This window comes from Phyllostomus hastatus, unplaced genomic scaffold (assembly GCF_019186645.2).
Source record: "Phyllostomus hastatus isolate PE091 unplaced genomic scaffold, TTU_PhHast_1.1 phas_scaffold_1674, whole genome shotgun sequence".
NCBI classification, from domain to species: domain Eukaryota; kingdom Metazoa; phylum Chordata; class Mammalia; order Chiroptera; family Phyllostomidae; genus Phyllostomus; species Phyllostomus hastatus.
Genome location: NW_025334011.1, coordinates 16,895,109 through 16,920,506, shown reverse-complemented (window position 1 = coordinate 16,920,506; position 25,398 = coordinate 16,895,109). Strand labels below are relative to the sequence as shown.

The 25,398-nt window shown below is 37.7% G+C and overlaps 1 protein-coding gene across 2 annotated transcripts in view; it reads right to left on the bottom strand.

Moving 5' to 3' along the window:
* Positions 1–25,398, bottom strand: part of PIP4K2A (phosphatidylinositol-5-phosphate 4-kinase type 2 alpha) — a 164,689-nt gene that overhangs the window by 117,515 nt on the left and 21,776 nt on the right. Inside the window, exon 2 of one of the 2 annotated variants that reach the window (XM_045858016.1) lies at positions 10,402–10,534. The exons of the other annotated variant lie outside the window; for it this stretch is intronic. The gene's annotated coding sequence lies outside the window, so the exon portion shown is untranslated. The remainder of the gene's footprint in view (positions 1–10,401; positions 10,535–25,398) is intronic. 2 annotated transcript variants of the gene reach the window in all.

The window sequence follows — 25,398 nt, the reverse complement described above, 5'->3', positions numbered from 1 at the left end:
TTTATTTATTATGTTCACTAGATTCTACATGTAAGTGAAATCACATGGTACTTTTCTCAGACTGGCTTATTTTACTTCGCATAATACTCTTCAGGTCCAACCTGCAAAAGTAGGATTTCCTTTTTTTGTATGGAGAAGTTGTATTCCATTATGTAAATATGCCACTGGTTTGTTTTTTTTTTTAATCTACTCATATACTGCTGGGGACCTGGGATGCTTCCAAATCTAACGCTGCAATGGACATAGGGGTGCATATACTCCTTCGAATTAGTATTTTGGGTTTCTTTGGATATAGTCTCAGAAGTAAAATTGCTGGGTCATAAAGCAGTTCCATTTTCAATTTTTTGAAGAAATGCCATAGTGCTTTCCACAGTGGCTGCACCAATCTGCATTCCCACCAACAGTGCATGGGAGTTCCCCTTTTCTCCACATCCTCCCTAGCACCTGTTATTTGTTGATATATTGATGTAGCCATTCTGACAGGTGTGAAGTGGTATCGTGATGTGGTTTTAATTTTGCATTTCTCTGATGATTAGTGACATTGAGCATCTTTTCAGATGTTTATTGGCTATCTGTATGTCCTCTTTGTAGAAGTGTCTATTCAGGTCCTTTGCCCATTTTTTCATTGGATTGTTTGTTTTTTTGGTGTTGAGCTTTATAAGTTCTTTATACATTTTGGATATTAATCCCTTATAAGATGTATCATTGGTGGACATCTTCTCCCATTCAGTGGGTCATCTTTTCATTTTATTAGTGGTCTCCTTTGTTGTGCAAAAACTTTTAAATTTGATGTAGTCCCATTTGTATTTTTTTCTTTTGTTTCCCTTGCCCAAGGACACATATCAGAAAAAAATATTGTTAAGAGAAATGTCCTCTTTCTTAATGAACTCTAAACCACTAACCTAAATCCAGTAAGATCTTAGGCATTTTTCATATATTATCTCATAAAGTCTGCAGAACAATTCCATTACATATAAATTTTATCTCCATTTTAAAAAAGAGAGAACTGAATGCAGAAAAATATCTTACCAAAGATCACAAGATCATGTTTAACTCCACAACAAAACCCACAGCTTTCCCTGTCATTTTGATAAGCGCTTTACTAGGCCCCTAAGACCTTCAGGTTCCTGCAGGCTGCCTGGGACCACTCAGGGCTGGAAAATGTGCACCAACCAGAATCCAAGGGATCTTGAGTTGGCCCTGGCTCCCTGCTGATCACAAAAACCACCCTCCCTCTGGCCTCAGCTCATGAGGAGGTTGCACTGGGTGAGCCCTGGCTCCTTCTGGTCCTAATAGTTGAATTCGATTTGAAAAATTGAGCTTTAACCAGGCTTCAATGATTTTTTTCTCTCTTCTTAAGCATATACCTCCCAATAATTTATAACATGTTACTGTAGTCTTCAGCCATAAAATGACTCAACTGCCCTGAGGACTAACTGGACAAAAGGCCTTCAATTAACTGCCATAAGGAATGGATGTATCTACTAAGGAATCTCTTTCAAAAGGCAGTTTTATGGGTGATAATACTGCTGGTTATCTTTAATGTAGCTTAAAGATCACAAGTTTTATGTAGCTTCCCTACCAGCCCACATAGCTCCCTCCCACAGTACAACCCTCAGTCACTCCCAGCTGCGAGGTACAGACACGGCATGCTTTGCACACTATGCAAGCTTTGGTGATGGTTTCCATGAATCTGCCAGGCTAAATGTGAGCTACTTGAGGGCAAGACAAAATCTTATTCTTGTATCCCCAGCACCTACTCTTGCTACAACGTTGGGCAATGTAGCAAGTGTTCAATAAACGTTTGCTTGAATATCACTTTTTTTTAAAAGCCAGGAAGATGAAGCTGGTGGAGGTGGGCAAGAGTTAGGGGGAATACAGGGACATTTGTAGTAGCGTAAACAATAAAAATAAAGTTTGGCTCCAGCCGGTGTGGCTCACTTGGTTGGGCATCATCCCACAAACCAAATGTCACTGGTTCAATTTCTGGTCAGGGCACAATCCTGGGTTGCGGGTTCAGTCCCCAGTCAGGGCATGTGTGGAAGGCAGCTATCAGATGTTTCTCTCTCACATTGATGTTTCTCTCCCTTTCTTTTCCCCTCCCTTTCTCTCTGTCTAAAATCAAAAATAAAAATATTTTTTTTAAACTTAAAAAAATTTTAAAGAAAAGGCAGGCAGATGAGAGAAAAGAATCTAGGTGGTCTACGTACTTTATGAATCAGGATCCTATTAAAGCTTTACCCAGTTCAGCCTGTCTCATTTTGCATAAAATACCTGTTTCCTGAGAGGTAAGGAGTTTTATAAATTAATTTATAATTTCCAAGAACCTTAACCTTAATTTCAAATGTAGCATTGCCTTACAATAATTATCTTTAATAATCTGTATATCCTCCATCTCTGACAACAATAAATACTTAAATACACTAGTGAGCTTCTGTAACTCAAGAAAACTGGCAGGTTTATTTTTTTAAAGCAACAGCGTATGTCATGGAAATTGAACACCACCTTAGTTAATCTATACTGTCAAAACTTGAGTGTCTTAACTTAGATAATTTATCTAGCCTTACAGCGGCAAACCACAACATGACAAAATCATTTATCTGCAAGTGTCTAAAATGAATCAGATGGCAGTTTCCCTTAAAAGATACAGTATTTATCCCCCAAACCCATCTTGTTTTAAATTCAAGCTTGTGTATATTAGACTATATACCTACCTATGTGAATGCTTTTAATATGTGAGGACACAGAAAACATCAGGTGCTCTGAAATCAGGCCATGGAACTCTGTCAAACAAGGACACCCTCCTCCCTCTATGCCCTGTCCACAAGGTGGGGCCAATCAAGAAGGCTTCAAAGGAGGGAGGCATTTTAAACCGAGTTTGAAAGGAAAGGAGAGGACAATGGGAACAATGTTTCCTAAAAATGGAGGAGCAGGGCTGACAACATAAAGAGGGAAGCAGAAAAGCAGTGTGCCTGGACAGCAGCGGGATTCCCTGCCAGACCTGGGAAATCTGACCAACAGGATAATGAGATCACTGGCTGATGAGATCATTGTTGGACGGCAGCTCACGGCTCACAGATGCCCTGGAGCCACTCAGCCCTTTCCCTCTTCCGGCTGAGCTGCTGCTCCCTTGCTGGCTAGAAAGCACCAAGACCACTGCCTTGTATTCTGCAGCCCTTTCTTCTCACCTCATTCTAATTTCATGGCCTAAGTCAGTATGAGCTTCTAATTTAAACCATAAGCTCCTTGAGGGCAAGGAACTTGCTTTTTACTGATGTCCTTCACCTGCCCCTGATACCTGGCATATGTAATAGTAGGTACTCAACACGTGTTGCCTGAATGATGAATCAGTAAATTAACATCTTATCCTAAGTGTTTCAGAACACAGAGTGATAAAAACCCAAGGCAGAGTCCAGGGGCTAAGGACCACAAAGAGGCTGAAAATAAAAAAAGTAGATTCAGGAGGAAAAGCACAGATATGCACTGGGAAAAATACGGAGAGAGAATGGCATGTGGAAAGAGCCCTGTGAAATTCAGTCAGAGGCCAAAATGAACTAACAATTTGTAAGAGTAAAAACTCCTAAGCCACTAGAAATGATCGCCTTGGCAATTTATCACGAGGTCAACTCTAACAAGCCGGGTGCAAGCACGAAAGAGGAAAACAGAAGTAGCCAACGCCTACGCTGGAGGAAACAGAAAAGACCAGTGTGTATCATCTCTACCCTCGAAACAGGAGTTGGCACTATTCCTCACTTAAAACGTCCCCCACTTTCCTTTTTCACTTTTAAAAATAGACTAAAATTCATTTACCTAGGCATCTCCGCTTTTCCATCAGAGTGCATTGTTCCATCAGTTCTATCTCCTGTCTTCTCACACTCCATATCCTTTCCTCTTCCCCTTTACCAAATATAGCTCAAAGAGCCTTTTGTAAGATCAGCAGAGTTTTCTCTCTGGTTTGGGTCCAACATTTTAGTGAGACTCTGGTGACTGCTGAAGAGGATTTCTGAAATGTATGCTGTGAGGTTTCCAAAATGCAACCTCAATTTGGTATGTGTGAGCATGCCAGTAGATGCGATTGAAAACACTTTACACATAATTAAGGGTTCTTGCCTTCAGTGTTCAGCTCTGCCCATTAATATGTAAGGTATGTCATTGTTCATCTGGGGAGGGGAAGGAATACACACTCCTGAGTTAAATTAAAAGCTCTGTGGACACGATGCAAAGTTAACTAATGTACAAGGACACTTTAGCCTGATGAGCACTTGAATGGCTTAGAAAGGCATGGGCCCTCACCAGGAAATGGAGAAGTTATACTAAGAGAGCAGATCTGAACACAGAGAGGGGAGGAAATGACTTAAAAGCCAATGGTAGGACATCTGAAGACCATGATACAAACTGTCCCCACTGAGTCTGATCACCTGACCAAATTAGGAACCTGCAAGCCTGGCCTTCGGGTGGAATGCAGATATCTAGGTGGGTCTGGGCCAAGCAATGCGGCTCACACGCAGTCTGCAACATCCAGAATATGCTGGCCCAGGATATGGAGGGAGGGGAAGACAGTTGGTAAACTCCGAACTTTTGCGGTCAGCCTGGAAATAGGATGCACAGTCTGTCTGCTGATACTACCTATAGTCTGGTGAGCACTGGCAGATCAGCCACCCGAACGTCAGGTCGGCAGTAAATTGAGAAAATACTGGCAATTCTAGCTAGATTTAAATTCTTAGCTTTCTATGTGTGTGATCTCAAAGGACATATTTAGGAGGCTTTTTCTTTTTCTCTAAAAAGGTCTTTTTTGACTATTACAATAGTAGGTATTAAATATATATTTGCTAAATTAGTAAACTGAAAAAAGTTAATTGAAATAATGTATGCAAAGAATGGGCACATAACTGGTGCTTAATAAATGTTCACTACTTTGACCCTTCACTGCCCCTCTAACTTTTAAGAAACTCTGTGTTTCCCATGCGGTTTTCTGTTTGGCTTTTTCTTAATGTATCAAATAAACAAAGTCATTTTTTCTACTTATAGAGGAAATACATGTTCATTGTAGACAGTGAACATATTACATATTACATTTGTAAACTGAAAAATGTACCAAATTGTCCAGATAGACCTTATTATATCCTTACCAACAATCTGTAATGTCATTTTAATTTCATTGACTACTATTGCAGTTGAACATTTTCGTGTTTACTAATTATTTATATTTACATGTTTTTCTTGGTCATGTTTTTTACCCCTTTTCTACTGAATTGATTTTTCTTAATCATACACACACAAAACAGTATGCTAGTGTTTCTCCAGTCTTTTCTTGTGATTTTATTTATGGTGAGATAAATTGATGATAAGAAGCTTTCAGTTTTATGTGGTTGAATCTGTCAGTCTTTCCTTTAGGTTTTCAGTTTGCTGTAAAGCATTTTTAAACAAAATATCTAGTTTTTGAAGTGTTTTACTCTTTAATTTTTTATACTAATAAATGTTTAACAAATTTAACACACAAGAAACAGCTTTATGTTAATGCAAATTACTATCCCAGAGCCACAAATACTTTCATTTGTAAACTCAAAAATGTATTTGTATGTAGTTACTTAGCACATTTCATTAAACGTTCAAGTTTTATATCAGAATTCTAAAAATACATCAAATATTAGACATAACTGTTCTTTATTTCCCATTATATGAAGTTTTATTTTTGTTTATACTATGTAGATGTGGGGTTCTTGGGAAAAATTCAAATAGAGAAAAATTAGGAAAAAAATCTGTAAGACTAAATACCTAAAATAACTTATTATTTTGAAAAATTTTTATGTATATATTTTATGCACATATCAATACATTCATTGAGATACACATATACATATGTACATATACAAATATATTCATGTACTTTTACATAAACAATTGGTTCTATATCAGTCTTATCACTTCACATTTTCCCCCTGATCTTCCTGCCACTCCCAAACCTCACAGCCAATGTAGACAGTTTGGCTGATATGTATAGTAATAAAAGCATCTCAGACACACTTTGTATTTTTAAAATATGTAATTATATTTCATATACTTCTCTGAACCTTCCTTATGGTTAGTGAAATGGTCTCACTTTTAATAAATAGTTACTTAATATCCCAGAGTATTAATGCATTACGATTTGTCTACCCCACTACTGAAGGACATTTACTTTGTTTCCAATGTTTTGACGGTATATACAATGGTACACTAGGACAGACCACATGTTAGGACACAATGATACAAATAAATACACACACACACACATCTCCTTACTAACTAGTGTTTTTACATTGAGGGGATAGATTATCAGCAGTGGGACTATGGGGTCAAAGGCTATATGTATTTTAATTTTGATCGCTATTTCAGATGGCTTTCCAGGAAGACTATAAATATATGACATTCTCCACAATGTTTAAGATAGGTTTCTAATAAACTTGACTATGTTAAAATTGACTTATCATATAATCCTGAGGAAAAACTTTTCATTATGAATTTTGCTACTTTTATTACCCTCTTTGTTCCCCAATAACATGCTTATCTAATCTTTAATACTAAATAAGGAAACACAAAAAGAATATACTTTACAAATTTTTCCACTATGGAGTTCAAAATACACATCTAAGAATTTTTGAGAGATGTAATAACTTTAAAATATATCCAACAGCCCTGGCTGGTGTGGCTCAGTGGATTGAGTGCAGGCCTGTAAATCAAAGGGTCTCCGTTTTGATTCCCAGTCAGGGCACATGCCTGGATTTTGGACTGGTTCCTAGTAGGGGGTGTGTGAGAGGCAACCACACATTGATGTTTCTCTCCCTCTCTTTCTCCCTCCCTTCCCCACTCAAAAAAATAAATAAATAAAATCTTTTAAAAATTAAATATATATATATATATCCAATAATGTATCAGTTATCAAACACAGCTTTTAGGTTGGCCATAAACTATAGTGGGGAGGAAAAAAGCTTGGTATGTACAAAAGTCTCAAGAGAAACCTTTCAACGCCTCTTTGCCCATTTTACTAAAGGACAACTTTTTGCGCAGCAGACAGGCATGAATTTAGGAAGTCTGGGAAATTTATCAGTCCAAAAAGGTATAATCAAATACTTAGGGAGAACCAAGGAGCAACTCTAAAATTCCACTCAGAAGTCAACTGCAAACCCCAAGGTGAACAGAGCCACTGTCAACATCTAGCAGATGGCTTATCATCAAAAGCTTGCTTCACCCTGCACAACCCCAACTGCGGTTCTTCTCCCAGGCCCAGCACTCACTGCACTGTTTCCGGACACCTACTTTTCTACAGGCCCCATGTGAAACAGAAAAGCACTCACTTGCATTTCATAAGCCTCCCGCTTTGCTCCCATACACACATTTTTTTTGTAAAAAGTTTTTAACAATTTTATGGTGGTAAGAGTAATATGCCAGCACATCATCAGAATAACCAACATCTGCATCTCTGTAAGAAAGTTAATCATTGGCTGAATACCTGCTTTAGTAAAACTACTTTTGAGTAAAATACATGGACAATACTAATAAGTGTACCAAATAAAATAAAAATAAAAAATACTCATGTTTTAACCCATAGATTGTAACTTTGTAAAAATAATAGTGTGTTGACTGGGACAGAAATCTTTCATCAGATCCAGAATAATATTTTCTACAACCTGTAAAATATCTTATTTTAGCCATGTAAGAATGGGTACCAGGGACTTCATATGATGTTTATAAGAGCAAGATCTTAGTCAAGTAGCAAGGAAATTAAAATAACTAGTATTCAATTACATCCCATTAAATAGCCTTAAATTAATTTCTCATATAGGGAAGAGAAAAGTAACCAGCAAATTTTGACATGTATACTAGAATATAGTGTACTACTCTTGAAATACTGCATGATCATTTCACAGAATACCAGATTACAGTTATGGCAGCAAATACCTTAAGATCCCACTACAAACTCTTTGGCTTTGAATGTGTTTGCTTTCATCCCAAAGTTTAAAGTGAGAAAGTTACATCTATGTGGTTTTAATCATTCTTCAATAAACAAAGGATCATTTATAAAGCAAACAGGCATAAAAACAATTAACACCTAAAAAATGAAATATTTCTCATGTTACTTTCCATGGACATACTTTTCACACTAGAACTTTAATAGGAGAGGTTACACAATTGAAATTCTCTTGGGAAGTGAATTCTTTACTTGTATTTCTTGACTAGAAAATGTGTCTTTCTGATAGCTTTCTTTAGAGACTAATACCTGTAAAAAAAAATTAGAAAAAACACTGAACAGCAGTTTTTAAACCCCTCCAAAATATTTTAGAAGTAGGTCATGCTTTCATTATTGTTATGACTCTTAGCCATGGAAAATTTTGAAATTTTCAGTGAACTTATAAGTAATGTTTTTAATTGGTCTTAAAAAATCTCTTAAAAGCTTTTCTAAAAGTTCCTCAGGCGTTTTCATCATCGACTATCACTATAAAACAATGGGTTGATTTCAAAGCAAAACTAAGGCTTTTCTTTTCTGATTATCAAAAAGCTTTTCTTATTCTCTTGGATGCTGGATGAACTAGATGCTTCTGGGTTACATTTTAATGTGGTACAAAGTAAAAAGCCCTTTGTTGGCTTACAAGTTAGGCAGTTTCCAACTCAAAATGCATTTTCTCCAAAATTCAATGTTATAAATAGAAGTTGGTTTTCTAAACTAGTCCACAAAATTCTGTATGACCCATATGTAAATGAAGTATCACTGCATGTGTTTGATGCAGAAAGTACCATAAAGTTCCCTTTGAACTATCCATTCTATCATGAATATTAGTCATTTAAAAAAACACTAATGGAAATTATATAGAAAAACATTTACTTCTTTGGAGCCTGGTGCTTGAAGCAAAACAGTTCTGGCCGTTTTGTAAAAAACAAATGAGATAATTTATTAGCAAACTCTGGGAATGTATCCCATGTCTGGTTTTTGTTAACTCTATTATGTTTTATTTGTTTCATTTTTAATAAAACACTCCTCATTTTAATACCAATTCTTTTGTTGCTAGCTGATAACAACACATTATACAGAAAATTACTGGTGTAAATTTGTTTAGGAAAAGCATGTGTAACTGACAATTTGAACATTCCTACGGAGTTTTTGGGAGCTCCGGAGACTGAGGGCACTATACTTAAACCTCACTTTATTTCAAAATTTATGGTTCTGAAATTCTTTGATAGGTAAGTGCTCCAAGTGCTGACCATATGTTTTCCTACTAAAATCAGGAAGGATTTTTTTTTTTGGTGTACAAAAGAGGAAAACAGGAAAGGTTGAAGATCAAAAAAGAGGTCAGAATAGATATGAGTATATAATTTTTTAAAAAAACAATGCTGTCTGAAGTGGAAATTAAGTTATGAAAGAAAGAGGAAGAAGAAGGAAGGAAAACTGGCTACGTAACTCCTTGTGGTGTCAAGGGAGTGGAGCTGCGGACGCAGCAGTCAGACCTGGTAAGTCGGCAGAAAGGCAGCTCACATTCAGAGTTCTACCTGATTAATTTGTTCCAGAGGACAACCTCTGGAATAGATACAAATACTCCTTATCCACAGTGATGTAACCTTATAATATGCTCACATCAGTTACATTTTCAAATGTATTTGTATTTTCAAACTAACAACATTTGTTGTCTTACTAGCAATATTTGAAAATACAAAGCATGTCTGTCGAAGGTATACCTGAGAATATGTCTAGGGATAAATCCAGCCAAATGTGTGGGACATCTACATATAAAAAGAGGTGGGAACTGGGGAAGCCAGAGAAAACAGAAATGAACATTTAGGTCCAGAGGAGATGGATGCAGAGAAGAATTCCAGGACAGATTAAGAAGGGGCAGAGAGACACGGCGGCCTACACAACCAGACAGACAACAAGACAGAGAAACAGAAGGAAGAGTCTGGTAACTCAACATGATGAGTCAAGTCAACCTTGATTTAGGGTAGCCTTGTTCAAAATGTTACCAAACTCCAAACAGTAAATTCCAGCTCTCAAGTCCTAAAAAAGTGTGCTTGTTGGTTATATTATTAACTAAGAAGCAGAAGAGGGAATCAGGATATGATGCCCCAAAACATGCCATTTTGACAAGAGAATTATTCTGAGCTGAAGGCATTTGAGATCCTGAAACCTCGTATTTGCCTAATAACAGAACTCCTCAGAAGAACTCAAATGTCACAAACCCTGTCACTGGGACTGGTTCTGACCTACTCTTCTTGGAGAGGGAGGTCAGTACCACATCCAGATAGACTCCGCCACAAAATATCTTACTTCCCACTTAGTCTCTTAAGGGCATTATTTATCTTTCCAAAGTCATTTACTTTTCCAAAAGTCCCCTCTCTCCCTCCCTTTCCCCAATAAATTAGGTATATAGCTACCAAATTCCAACAATTCCATTGAGTTGCTCTTCACAGATGTCTGGGCCATGTACACGTTAATAAACTTGTGCTTGTTTTACTCTTGTTAATCTGTTTTCCGTCAGTGTAATTTTCAGGGCCTCAGCCAATGAACCTAAGATGGGTGAAGGGCAAAGTTAAGTTTTTCCTTCCGTATACTAGCAATGTGAAATTTTTCATGAAAATTAGTGAGCTCCTTAGAAGCCTTCTAATATAACATAGTCTCATTTTCAGGGGCAAGAATCAATCCAGAATCACCTCCTGCAGCCTCATCTCCTGCCTCCCTGTCCAGGGCCCTCTTCCAGGAGGTCTTCCCCACTGCTCCCTGCCAAGGATCAGGACGGTCTGGGTTCCTTCCCTAAGTCACATACACATCTTCATTATGCTTAAATGGATGATACTCCAACTAAACCAATTTATTAAGGGCAAGACCTGGGGTTTATTCCTCTTTGTTTTTCCAGAACTTAGTGCACGAAAATGCCATCAATGTTTGTTAATTAATTTATTAAAGTGACCACAACAGTCACAGACAGCCCTAGAACTAAAACCAGGTGTCTCAGTTCTGGTCCAGGGGTGTAGTTTCAAGTCAGGGGCATATTAAACTCGATGTAGCATGCAATATCCAGAAAGAAAATTTAAAAGGTGTACAAATCATTTTAACAGCATTTAAACATATGACAAACACAACAGTTCCAAAACAGCTGTAAATAACTGTCTTCCGTTCCTGTAACATCTCATACCAGACCCTTCTAAAAGAAAATCCACACTATTCATCTAATTGTGGACTATTATGCAATAGGAAGACAGAAAGCACTGTTCCCAAAGCAGCCAAAAATAAACTACACCCTTAGGCAGGATGATTGACAGTCCTTATAATTTTATCCCAGGGAGAACAATAATAGATACTATTTTTATTCATATCAGTATTTAATTTTTTCCCTGAGCAATATACTGGATGCCACTAATTTCTATGGGTTAATTATATATTCCCTCCAACAGAATAGGTTTTTCTTTAGCTTTGTTTTATTGAATTCACAGAGCCACCCCAGAGGAATATTATAGCCAAATCAAAAGTCATTTCACCAACTGAAAGACCAACTTATTTTATGCAGAAATGTGCTGTGCAAGCAAGGCTTGTTGACTCCACCCTCTTAGTTCTATACAGAGCCTTTGTTTTTCTTCTGCTTCTTCCTGTTTCTAATATGGTGTCGAATCTACTTCATGCATGCTGACGACCAAACGTTCAACCGCAGGGGCACAGGCTTTCACTTTCCTTTACATCTTGGATTCAGAGCAACTAGTAGACAGTGCACTGCACATGGCATGTATTTACAAAATATCAACTACCTGGACATCTGTATCTACACTATTCTCCACTATTAACACCTTTTTGCTTTACATCACTTGTTTCTGGTGACCCTTCCTTTAAAGGCCTGGTTTCCACGCTTATCAGACACCTCCACTCCTAAGAATCATGCTTCAGTGATCAGAGAGGAAGAGACTTGGAAGCAATGGGGAAGCTTGCTGCTTTTGCTGCTCAACTTTTCTTCCTTCAATATCCACTTATGTACTTAACAAACTTTTATTGTACATGCACTAAACTAGATACAGTTCTCTACTCTTAGTCCCAGCTGACAATGGGTAGAAATATTTTCTGAAAATGAATTTTAAAGATACCTTACAGCATTAAAAATTTTTATTTAGACTATGAAACAGTTTTATTTTACTAAGAAATTTCCACCTATAGTTTACTTGGGCAGTTAAAAGGTGGCCAACATAACCATTAATCAAAGAGAATTTATTTAATTGCTTTAAGAGAACATAGCTCAGACTGTGACATCTTTCTAGTCCTTCATTCTTACAATTCACACTTTCATTATTCATATAACATTGATTAGTACATTGATTATTGGCAACATTTGTATTAATACAGGAGTGGAGAAAGTAACAAGCAGATGAAATTCTCCTTTCATAGCCACCATTACAATGACACCTTTAATTTATAGGAAAAAAACCCCAGGAAATAAAGTCAATAAACAAGTAATTATAAATTAGGGAGAGTCTCTTTAACAAACAGGATGGTTCCCTTAACTGATCACTGTGTCATATTCCTTACAACATGAGAACCACAGTTCTATGAATGGGCTGTCATATCCACTCTACACAGTGAAGAGAACAAGGCCAAGAAATGTTAAAGCCTTACTAATCCCTTAGTCATTGTCCTTGAATGCTATTTCTTTGACATTTCCCACCCTGTCAGAAGGGAATTGACTTACATTTTGGTAACATAAGTTATTGTACAGGATCTATTACTTAAATACTTCGTGGATGCTGACGGGTAATTCTCAAGCACCATTCACAGGCAAATGAGCAAACTGTCCCTACTGCAGGGCCACCACTTGGCTTCCTGCTCTGAAGCAGCAGTCTGCAGTTCAGCTCCTTCTCTTCCTCAGGCCTCTCCTTGTTTGGTCTCCTCCTAAGGTTCAACGCAGAGCATTTTAAAAAATATATTATTCCACTGACAGCACAGGTTCAAAGACTATGGACCAGATATGTGCTTTCATTTCCCAAAAGTTTCCTCTACTTGACAGAACTCTTTATCAAGTTGTATCAAACAGCAAATAAAGTTAAGACTTCATCTACATTAATCAAAACATATTAGGAATGAGTACCAACAGGACTTCCAGCTAATGAAGCCTTGCCACCACTGACAATGTGACCGCTCCAAGATGTCAAGTACCAGTCAGTCCTGGATTAGAATGTGTTGTTTCAGCCTTCAAAACTGATCACCTCTCAGCTTTCTGTCTCACTACCTGAACAAAATGGCATTTAATGTATATGTGGCTAGATCAAGAGGGGTATTCTCAAAGTCCGAATGTGACAGAAAAAGTTACAGGTGGTGAGTCTCTTCGCCTCACACCATTTCACTTTAAACTAGCGTTCCCAACTATTGGAACACAATGAGAGGCCGACCAGAGGGAATGGTTGCATTCCATGACGGGCTGATGAGGGAGACTTGTTGTTTTCTGACAGTTTCCCAAAACCCAGTTACTCATGGACTTTTATAGCTAAAGAATCATAGAGGAGAGAGCAAGAAGTAAAAAGTTCATTTGTTCAGTGAAAATTTACTGAGCACTGATTACATTCCAGACACTGATGTAGGTGCAGAAGGCACAGTGGTGAATGAAAAACCCCTTGCCCTCATGGAGCTTCTCTGTGTGAGCAAACCACTTTAAAAACACAAGAGAACATCAGTGGTACTGCACACTGTGGGGAAAAGACTGCAGTAAGAGGGAGGGGGAGGATGGGAATTGTGGTATCATATAAGGAATTCAGGCAGCATGGGCCTCTCTGGTATCTCTTTATGGTAAACCTGAAGGAACTGAGAGGCCACACAGTTCAGGACTGTCATTGCCACATGCACACATGTGGGTGTGTTAGAGAGACATTAACTAGAGTGTAGGGCTGTATCTGGCAGAGGGTTAGTCTGACATAAGTCATACTGCCAGTATCAGAAACAGAAAAAAAGCACATTATTTTTATTGCAAATTCCTTATATTTCTCTTTGATATTTTAGTTAGGGCTTTATTTTTATTGTTTTTTTTTTTAAAATGTGTGTAGCCCTGGCTGGTGTGGCTCAGTGGATTGAGTGCTGGACTGCAAAGCAGAGTTGCTGGTTCAATTCCCAGTCAGGGTACATGCCTGGGCTGCAGCCAGGTCCCCAGTAGAAGGCACATGAGAGGCAATCACACATTGATGTTTCCTTTTCTTTCTCCCTCCCTTCCCCTTTCTCTAAAAGTAAATAAATAAAATCTTTTTTTAAATGTGTGTGTAGATAATTTCTGTATTCTATGAGTTTCATATCAAAATAATAAAGGACATAATATATAAGGACCCCCCAAAACAGAATTTATTAAAAAATTGTGTTTATTCTTACATGTTAAACTCCAGTCACCTTCAAAGTACTTTCCATTTGATGCAATACACCTACTGAAATGCTTTTTCCACTGCTCTAAACAGTTTTTGAACTCGTCAATTTTGATGCCTTTTAGTGCTTCTGCCATTTTTGTTTCACCTCTTCCACATCAACTACATGTTTCCCTTTGAGGACATTTTTCATCCACAGGGGAAAAAGAAGTCCCTGGGGGCAAGACCGGGTGAATAGGAAGGGTGGGGCATGGTGGCCATGCTGTTTTTGGCCAAAAACTACTGAATACTCAATGCAGTGTGGGCAGGTGTGCTCATTGATCACCTATCATGAAATGGACAAATGCACTGAGTCCCCCCCAAAAATTCAATGAAGCTCAACATAGCCTCTCACAATGCCAGCTGGTATGCTGATACAGATGGGTTCCTAGAACACTCACCCAGTAGGAGAAGCCTGTACTAAAAGGAGTCCACTCTCTGGAAGATAATTCCATTTTTGGGGGGTCCCCCTCATGTGAACTGCAAAGAGGCAGTAGTGGGTCTGCTTGGGTTGAGTATTCCCGCTGTGGTGTGTTCATTCACATGGAGTCCTGGGGAGTCACGAGAGAGTCACCAGGGAGTCCATGCTACCTAACCCTCCTCCTGAGGTTACATTACTATAGGGAGTTAGACTGAAACTTACCAGGCAAGTCACATAAGTAAATAACTACAAGTTGTAAAAGTGTTATAAAAGAAAGAGACAAACAAGGGACCTAAAGAAAACAGGGTTGGGGGAAGGTTTGTTTAGATATAAGGGTCAGAAAGAATTCTCGGAGGAGTACCAGGAGCAAGAGCAGAATGTCCAAAAAGGCTGTGAGGTAACATGTACACGTGGGGCACATCTCAGTTTGGACTGGCCACAGTTCCAGTCCCCAAGAGCCACCGCCCTTGTGGCTGCCATGCAGCCGAACTGGCTCTAAGATGATACGAATGGTGAAGATGAGTCATAGGTTCATGGGTGTTCAGTACACTACCCTCTCGACTTTTGAAATTTCTTAAAATTTCCATTAATAAAAAGTTAAAAGAAAAAAATGCTGCTGAAAGTGCATGTACTTGTCAGTTCCCTACAAATGATTTGCTTAGTTCACCAAGCAATGACAGATCCTAAAACCATCAGAAAAAAACAATTTTTAATGAAGCTAACATATAACTTTGAATCTCAGTCACCAGGGCACTGAAGTACCCCTCTAGCTGAATTTCTAAATACCAGCAATAATTTGAAGGTTTATTAAAGGGAAGTTCAGTATATTCCAATGAAGGGTCAATATGATAGGCCCCTAAGAGCTCTTAAAAGACTAAAAATACCAAAATGCTCATCTGCTATTGTGGTTCTTCTAAATGAAAAGCTGACCCTTAATTATGTTAATACAGATTTTATGAGTCCAGGACATCAGTTAAAGCTCCTTTAAGTTTTTCACTCCTTTTAAACCAATAAGAATAAATGATATAAAAATTACATTCAGCTTTATTATTTTATTTTGGAATAAATTTAACATGTAACATTGTGTAAGTTTAAGGTATATGGTGTTACTTTGATACATTCATATACTTTGTTTCACTTTTATTTTTAAAATATCTTTATTTTGTTACAAGTGCCTGAAATACCCTAAGTGTGTGGATTTTTAGCCTGGCCCAATCCTAGTTCCAACAATATGTAAGCATTTAACTATTTAAATAGCAGTTACGGGACATCAGCAAAGAGCCAGCATAGGCTCCACTTTCCCCAGAGGGATACTGTCAGTTTATACATCAACATACTAAATCTTTATGCATGTGTATCTTACATGGTCCTTAAATTCTGTTTTAGCAGTGTATGGCAACAAATAAAAACAAAAGCCACAAACAAAAAATGCAAGTGCAAGGACAAGGCACCCTGGCACACTTTCCTTATTGACTACCAAATCTTTCTGCACTTTTTCACTCTGTTCTATGGAAAGCAGTCTCTTCTCCTGTCCTAAAGAAGGTACAGAAAACTGTTTAAAGAGCAACAGATCGTGAGGTCAACCCAGCTCTCTGAAATAAATTTTCTCTTTTATAAAGAGCTCCTCGACAGTGCATTCATAATCTTTTCCCCTAACCAGCTGACACAGTGTTCAAATTCCAGTGCAGGACAAATCTTAGCAAGTTAAATTTTGAAGGAAGCCCTTCCATCCTAGGTGATGTATCCTGCAGGAATAAAAACACCAGAACAAAATAGTAAATATACAAGGCCTTTTTCAGTCCTGTTGTTGCATAACAAACAAACAATAACAACAACAAAAACTGGAAATAAGACTTTATGCCCATGGAAAAACAACCCAAATATCCATCAATTGATAAATGGATTAAGTAAAATGTGGCCTATCCACACAATGGAATATTTAACCACAGACAGTCATGAATTACTGCTATCTGCTACAACATAGATGAAACCTGAAAACATTATGCTAAGTGAAAGAAGCCAGTCACAAAATACCATATACAAATTTACAGATACAGGGAATAGATTTGTAGTTGCCTAGAGCTAGGGATTGGGGGTTGGGACGGAGATGAAGTTTGGTACCTTTGAGAAGGGACAAAAATGTCCTAAAATTAGACTGTGACAATCATCTAGAATCCTGTGAATATACTAAAAAACTGTATTGTACAATTTAAATTTTATTTAAAGTCTACATGTATGTAAAGTCTACGTAAGTGAATTACAGCTCATTTAAGATTTAAAAAAATAAAGCCTTGCTTAAAAAATCCTCTACCTAGCAAACCTAGAAAGAGAAAATGAAAACCTCTGAATTATGTGAATTTTTATAACTCACTTAAACAGGCTTCTGTGGTCATTAAAATGTGTCTTTTAAATCTACTTAATCATAGTATAACATTATACAAATAAAGCAGAGCATAAAACTACATGTATTTATAATTTTGTAAAATGAAAACTGTATGTAAAGAAAAGGCTAGAATAGCGATTCTTCTCTAATGGCAGAGTTATGAGTAAATACTGTGCATTCAAGTTTTCTATCCTTTTCTAAATTTTCTCCAATAAGCATAAATTATACTTTATAATCATAAAAATAACTATATGTCCCAGGAACTCAAGCAGGTAACTGCAGTATAAATAATACTACGATCCTTTCATATCCCATTAGGTATTTTTTTCTCTTTCATCGTTCACAATAAAAAGTCACATATATCCCCAAACCTTTTTAGATAATACTACATAACAAAGGATTCTAAAACTTAGTGGCTTAAAACCACCATCATTTTATTGGCTCCCAATTACGAGGGTTAAGAATTTCAGTAGGTAATTGTCTAGCCGCTATATGTACATAGGAAACTAATGTTTTTAAAATACTGAATGTCAACTGTAATTGAAAACTAAAATTAAAAAAGAAAAAGAATATGAGTGAGGCTCAGCCCTGCAGTGTTCCTGTGTCAGCTCAGCTATCTAATATGACCCCACTCTTACTTCTGGTGGCAGTGACAACCCCCAGCTGCCGGGCCTGTCACCTTTACCCTGTCACTTCTCATCATCTGGGAGTCCAGCTCAAGCCTCTTTTACCTGGTGGCTGGTTGTGGAGAAGGTGAAAATAAAGTTGCACAACTTCTAACGGCCTATACCCGAAAGTCACATAGCATCACAATCAACACATTCTATACGTCAAAATGAGCCAGAGGGCCAGCCCAGACTGCAGACTTGACTTTGTGAGGAGAAGGGCATGTGCATAAAGGAATGAGAGGAACTGTTGGTGAACGTATCTGCAGACAATGTGGAGACATATACCCAGAAGAAACCAATTTCCAGTAGAGTGAACCCTTGGCTGTTGAGATAGATACACAACAGATAAAACTTTAGGTTTGGCCACTATTTTCTACTGTCCTTATAAAATAAGAGGTGCACTTTACTGAAAATATGTTGACCATTTAATTTGATTTTTAAAAATCACATCTTACTTGCTAAAATTTCACTATTTTTAGAAAACCACAGAAAAATACTCTAATTTCTGATATTAATGATTTCTTGCTATAGCAACAAATACTCTATGCAGTAAATATTCTAGGCTTTGCAGGCCACATGAATTACACAGCTGAATTACACAGCTATGCTGAACTGCAGCATAAAAGTGTCCTGCAAACAAACGAGTATGGCTGTGTTCCAGGAAAACTTATTTATGGACATTGAAATTTGGAAGACATATAATTTTCAAGTCATAAAATATTCTTTTAATTTTTCAAGCATTCTTACATATGTTTGCAAAAACCATTTCAGCTTAAGAGCCACAGAAAAACAGGCAGTGGGGCCCGATCTGGCTCACAGGCCAGTGTGCCCATCCCTGCGCTCCCGTTAGTTCAAAAGACATCAATGAAGTGCCACACAAGGAAGTCCTCTCTTGAGTACCTTACACACACATCACACATGTTCCCTATGTAAGATAACCTTTAACTACCAAGTTTTTCTGTGTCCTTAAACTGCTCTACTTGTCAGTTTTACTCTTAATTCAGCTTTTCTCATTACTTCAACTATTAGTGTAGCCTGGTTTGTTACTTTTTAAAAACTGTAAGGCCTGCTCACTTCCTTCGCCAGGAGACAGTAATAACTTTCAAACCTCAGTAAACTCCCTTTGCCTTTATTTACTAGAAAATGCTAGCAATCTAAAAATTAGAAGATTGCCCTATTTGGGTCATTTATCCTAGCTTAATGTTTTATTTAACTTTTGATTTTAAAAATGGTTGGTGATCACAGTAAGAGAATCCACGAACCTAAAATAAAGTACAGACAACTAGACACTTCTCAGTCCAGCTAACATACGAAAGGAACAAACACCGCTACTGGTGGTGGTGGTGGCAGCAGGAACGAGCACAGATACTACCACAGTGCCTTTAGTAACATCCAAAATACTAAAAATACCTGACTTACATTAAACCTGTCTGATCTGTGAATTCCTCCACATTTGAATTTGGCTCCTAGAGTCTCTATCAGGAGGGAGAGCTATAATCTGATGTTAGCTAGGGTCAACAGACCACATTAACCCTTGTTTGGAACACTTGGTTTTCTCAGCAGGCATCTGAAGAGACACAGATGGTCGGGTCATCTTTAAATATGCATCATCTGAGTCTGAACACTCTGTCATTACCGATGACCCAGGAAACGAACAGTGTGCAATCATCTACCGCGTTACCTGCAGTCCCTTTTTCACACAAGGCTGATCTTTTGGATCCTTCTGCATTTGCTTAAAAGTCCATCTCGGATACCAGAACAAAACAAACAACTCTCTTTACAGTACAAATAAAAATGAAGAAGCTTTATATTAATCAAGTCAATAAACACGCTGGTCAACTCTCAGTCTCTATTAGAGGGAGCTATGAGATGACAGATCACACTCTGTGACCTCAGCTCTTTAAAGTTATGCTAATACTGCAAACAGTCAGGCTTTCCTTTAGGATCTGAATAGTGTTGTAAAATAGTATTCACATTTTACATTTCTACTTCCTTACATATTGAGTTGGCCAAACGTCCGTTATCTTTTTTCTGTAAAGTAAAAGACACATTTTTCATGTTTACCAAAACTTTATTGATTTGGATATTTTGAGTATGTTGGCTATTTCCTGCTATTGGCTTCCAGTGAGTAGAAGCAAGGGGTGATGCTAAATATCTTCCCAATGTATAAGACAGCACCACAGCAAAGAACTATTTGCCTAAAATGTCAATAGTACAAGAAACTTTGCAAACCACTTTTGACATGTTTGATCAGTCATAGCACATTCTCGATACACTGCACAAACTTTTTTGTGTTTCAGTTGTATTTTTACCTTTCTTGAAATAATAAAGCATAAATGTTGTGTATTTTCCATCTTCAATATTTAAATGGCTTCACAGAAATTTGCCAATTTTGATGTTTTTTTAAATGATCGCTTATATGACAGCTGTCACAATACAACCTAACAAAATTGTTTCTGATGAAGTTAAAAAAAACTAAGATCTACTACGGCCATCATACGGAAAAAAACATAGCGGACTTTTTGGCCAACCCAATAGTTTGCTGTCACATTTTAAGTCACCTTTAGTGCATACTGATACCGAGTTTTACACACACACACACACACACACACACACACACACACAGGTGGGACAAGCACCCAGTCCTGAGTCAAAGCTGGCTCTGATCCTGACCCCACCCTTACAGTGTCAACTTAGCCACATCACTTACTCCCTCTGAGCTGTTTTCTCATCTGTCACCTGTGAATAATTAAGTGTCCTCTCCTCTCAGTGTGTGTAAAGGTCATTAAAATGACAAAGATGCAACCGCTTTGTGAACGTTGTAACAAGTTATTTTATCATAAACCTTCCTCCTCAAGCATCAACAACCACCTTTTGCTCAGTTCTGCAGGATCTGATAAAGAAATGTGTAGCCTATGTTGTTTTGATTTTATTTTTAATTGTATTTTTCCATTACCATTTACCCCCCTTACACCCCTTCCCATTTTTTTTAAATCACAGCTTCATCTTTCAAAACTTCAAGAGTCTTTTTTAATTCTCTTGGCTTGGTACTTCTTTTAGTTGTCCCTCTTAGCCCTACCCAGTTCCCTGAGAGCTTTCCTGCCAAAGAGTGAATGAATGAACACACACACACACACACACACACACACACACACACACTCAAAGGGGAAGATCTTGAAATATTTTCTTCACACCTGGTTCTGGACCTGCTCAGCATCTCCTTGCCATCATTGGCTACAACAGGAAACACATCAACCAAACACCCACTTTTAACAGTCTGAATGACCTTGTTCTGAAATACTAACAAGAAGTCTGGAGCCCAGTATCTTATTTTTTACATATACACTCTTTTCTGTTGCTGTTCCAAATGCATTATCTTACATTTTTCTATACACAGTTTAGTACGCTCCCCAATCCTGCGGTTTGAAATCTGTGACAAATTATCTTTCAGCTTATTTTCCTCATTGGTTTCCTATTTAAGTATCTATAAATGCTTAATATTAACATGTAAATTTGGGCAATCTCAAATGTATTGCTGACCAAGTCTTCTTTTTTATTAAAAGAGCTACCACTGATATCTGTGGTATGAACTTTCAGTCAAAATAAGTATCCTCTGTCCTGACCCCTTGTTTGTTCTCACAGCCAGCCCCTCAATGTCAAAATTCTTTTAAAGCTTCTCTCTGTGACCCCCTCCCCAAAGTTTATACCCAGTGTGTTTTACCATTATTCTCTGAACTGTAATTGTTTGTGTCATTATACCCTTGTGTACATACAGCTTATTCACAGTACAAATTGTACCTGCTAGCTCTCCTTTTTTACTTAAAGATGATTTCCTAACTAAAAAAAAAACCAAAAAACTATATGAACAAAATATAATTTATGTCTATCAGAAAACCCGAAGCTCCCTCCCAATACACAAAGTCAGTTCAAGCTCCCTGCTATCAGAAGGACCCCTGGTCTACAGTCTCAGCATCGTTCCTGTAAGGAGAGTCACCTGCTAAAAACTGTTAGGATGTCTCAGCCATATGGCAAAGTGACCATTTGTAAAGTACCCTTGAGTTCTTTGAAAGCTTCTGGGAAAATGCCCAGGCTATTACTGCTGCTTCCTGCATTTCACCGCCCTGCCAAATCATTTCAAGTTGTTCTCTGCTGTGTCCTTATAGCATTCTTACGCCCCTCTGGCTCGCAGCTGTCCCGCTTCAGCTAACCATGCACAGCTGCTTAACTTTTTGTATTGTCGGCTATTTCAGCAAGTGTCCAGCCTAGTAAAGCAGTGGCTTAGAGAGGATTATTTCCATGCTTGTGAAACAGATGCAAAGGAAAAAAAAAAACTCATTACTGTGACAATCCTGTCATTTAATGTCAACTATGGCAGATATGCCATGTGTATTTTTTCAAGAACTCTAAGGCTTACATTTTCAATAGGATTTTTATTCTTAAAATGGTTCTGCTTTGAGTGTTTAAAATTCTGGAATGAAAATTATAATGTACGATTACATAGCATAACATTATACAATGTTTAAGAGGAGTTTATTAACAAGGTACTTTTGCATACTCTTCAACTAATTTACTTTTACCCAAGGTTTTTCATATTTAGTACGAGATCAAGCACTTAATACTAAATAGCAGAATAGGCTAGGACAACAGAATCAAAGTCTCTACTACTCTGAACCATAATTATCAACTGTAACAAATTTCAGAAGAAAGAGAAATAATTAAAAAGAACACTTTCCCTTTGAAATTTTGGTCAGGGCACAAAATCAAAGACTCAGCGTTAGGAGAGTTAAAAGCTGCCTAACCCTGTCACCCACCTGGGAGTGGGCGTCCCCGAGCAGTGGAAGGCTTTGGGGCCCGCAGCTGCCAATCCTGTCACACACACCGGTTAACTGGGCAGTACTCAGTTACCAACTGTGTCCTGGTCATTTGATACCCATAATAATTATAGTTTATAGGGTTTTTTTTTTACTAATAAACTTGCTTTTTATATGTGAATGTAGGGAGATTTGATGCCTTAGTATCTTTTTCCCTTTCATTTCAATATACACTCTTGAGTCAGAGGAAGGGGTGGTGTGTCGGGAATGCTGCCCAAACCCAATTCTGCCCACGGGAGTGTGCACTGCTTGTGAAAGTTTATCCATCTCATCTGCCACCGGGGAAAACTCCTCTGAAACATGCTGACCCAGCACATACTCGGATAATTCCAGGAACAGGAAACTCATTATTTCCAAAGGCAGCCAACTGCATCCTTGGACAACTTGAACTCTTAGATAGTAGTTCAGTAGTCTACTGAAGGAAATCTACTCTCCCAATTGTTCCCACATATTACATTTTAATTAAATCTCACAAATGAATTGAGGCAGAGGACTCTGAACCCCTGGGTTCCTTTCAGAGTCCTAAAAACACTATCTGTAGATGTCAAAAAAACTGTTTTCTTTCTGTCCATTATTCTAGGTTGAGGAGCCAATGAATAACTGAAGAAAGCAAGCTCTTCTTTCTGTTTTAATCTATGAATAAAGAAGATAGTAACAAGTCAGCAACATTTAGATATTTTAAATTTGAAGGTGAATACAGCTTACATTTTATTACAGATGAGTAAAGGGTCCACCAAAATGAAAACAATTTTAAACAAATTTTTTAAAGAACATTTTCTGAATACATTAATATAAGCAATTAGAATGAAAACATTTGAAATTGATAACACAAAATCATTAAAATACAGATAGTGTCAGTAGAGAACTAGTTTCTACAGAGACTTAAAATGAAGGATATTATCTAATAATCCTATAGAGTCTCTCAGATATCAAGCACAAAGTTAAGAACCACCTTACAGAAATATTTCCTGAGTAGCATTGATGGCAAATGGTGGGAAAAATAGTCTCTGAAAACATGACATGTTTTACTCACAAAAGTTGAGGCATTCCTATTCCCATTAAGTTCCCCACACACCCAGAACCAAGAGCAAAAGACCTCAGCTTGTAATAATTTATCACATACCTCAAAATAGTACACTGTAATCAAGAATTAAATTCAAGAAAGGAATCACTTAGATACAGTTTTCTGTCTATAACTTTAAAAAGACACTAACCCCTTTTTCTTCTTTTTTTGGCAGGTTATTCTTCTAAGAGGTTTCACAAAGCTGGGGTTGCTGGAGCCTTTCAGGGGGCTATTGAAGCCAGGCCCAACCTTGAGCCCCAAACCTTCTTTCCCTCCTTCCCTCCAGGTTGCCTCACCCAGCAATCCCCCTTTTACATTATTGTATCGCATATCGAGCGGACCCCTCAGCATTCAGTTATCAACGGCCCCTACATCTAAAAGGTTTTAACAACTTGGCCTGCCGTGTCACTGCTCCCTTAGAGGAAACAGATACATGCATCTCTCTGTGAAGAGCAGTAATGGCATGCCTATCTTCAGTTTGGAAATGTAAACAATGCAAAAGGTATAGCACTGGAAACCGTGGAACCAAACTAGAGCAACTTAACAAAATAGAACCACTGTAAAGGATGGTGTTGCTACAACATTCTGCAGTATCTTCACTGACTGCTCAAGCTTTTTTCTTTGGCAACACTTTCATGTCAAAAAAAAGATTACTCCAAGTATATCACTGAATAAGGCCAGCATTTACTTATTACTCTTTTCAAATACTTGAGCCCTGCAGAAAGAAAGAAAAAAAAGTCTTGTAATTGCTGACCCCAAGAAAATATTTTACTGTAATCGTTTCTTTAAACTTGTGTTCACCTTGACCTTATTAGCATTACATCAACAGTAGAATGATAACAATAATATAAGTAGCAGTTAACAGCTACTCTCCTAGATGTTTTAATCCTCAAAACTATCCTATTGGGGGAGGAGGGCAGCCCTATGAGCCAGCTGTCCTACCATCCCATTGCACAAATGAAAAAATTGAGGCACAGAGAGGTTAATTAACTTTCCCAAGATCACCCAGCTAATAAGTGGCAGGACCAGGATTTGAATTCAGTCATCTGGCTCCTCTGTCTGAACTCTTGGACACCATGCTGATTGCCTCCCAAAAGTCTTCAAAACAGCATCAGGTCACACTGAAATCATTAGAGTTCCCTGTCTTTGGAAATCATGCAACTCCAACAATTTCTTTGAGATTATTTACCATCTTAATGTGTTTTCCATGAATTAGAAAAATTTAAATAAAAGTTTGAAAGATTTTTACTTCTCCACATGTAAAGTGACATTAAAATGAAAGTGTCTACTCTTCCAAGAGAATTTTTCTTTAAAGAGTACTAATACAGAGGAAGGGGAAAAAAACTAGTGTTTACTACAACCATTAATACTGCCAGACATTCTTCTATTCCTCATCTCATTTGTCCTCATTAACAACAGGGCAATAAATATCAATCACATTTTACAGATGAGGAAAACTGAGACTCAAAGGATAAGTAACTTGTCCGAGGCAAATGGAAGGGCTAGAATTTCAGTCTGGCTTGAGCCAACATTTCTACACTCCCCTCCTCCTTATCCTGACTTATCCTCAAGCAAACAACATCTTCCCCAAGTAACACCTTGAGGGA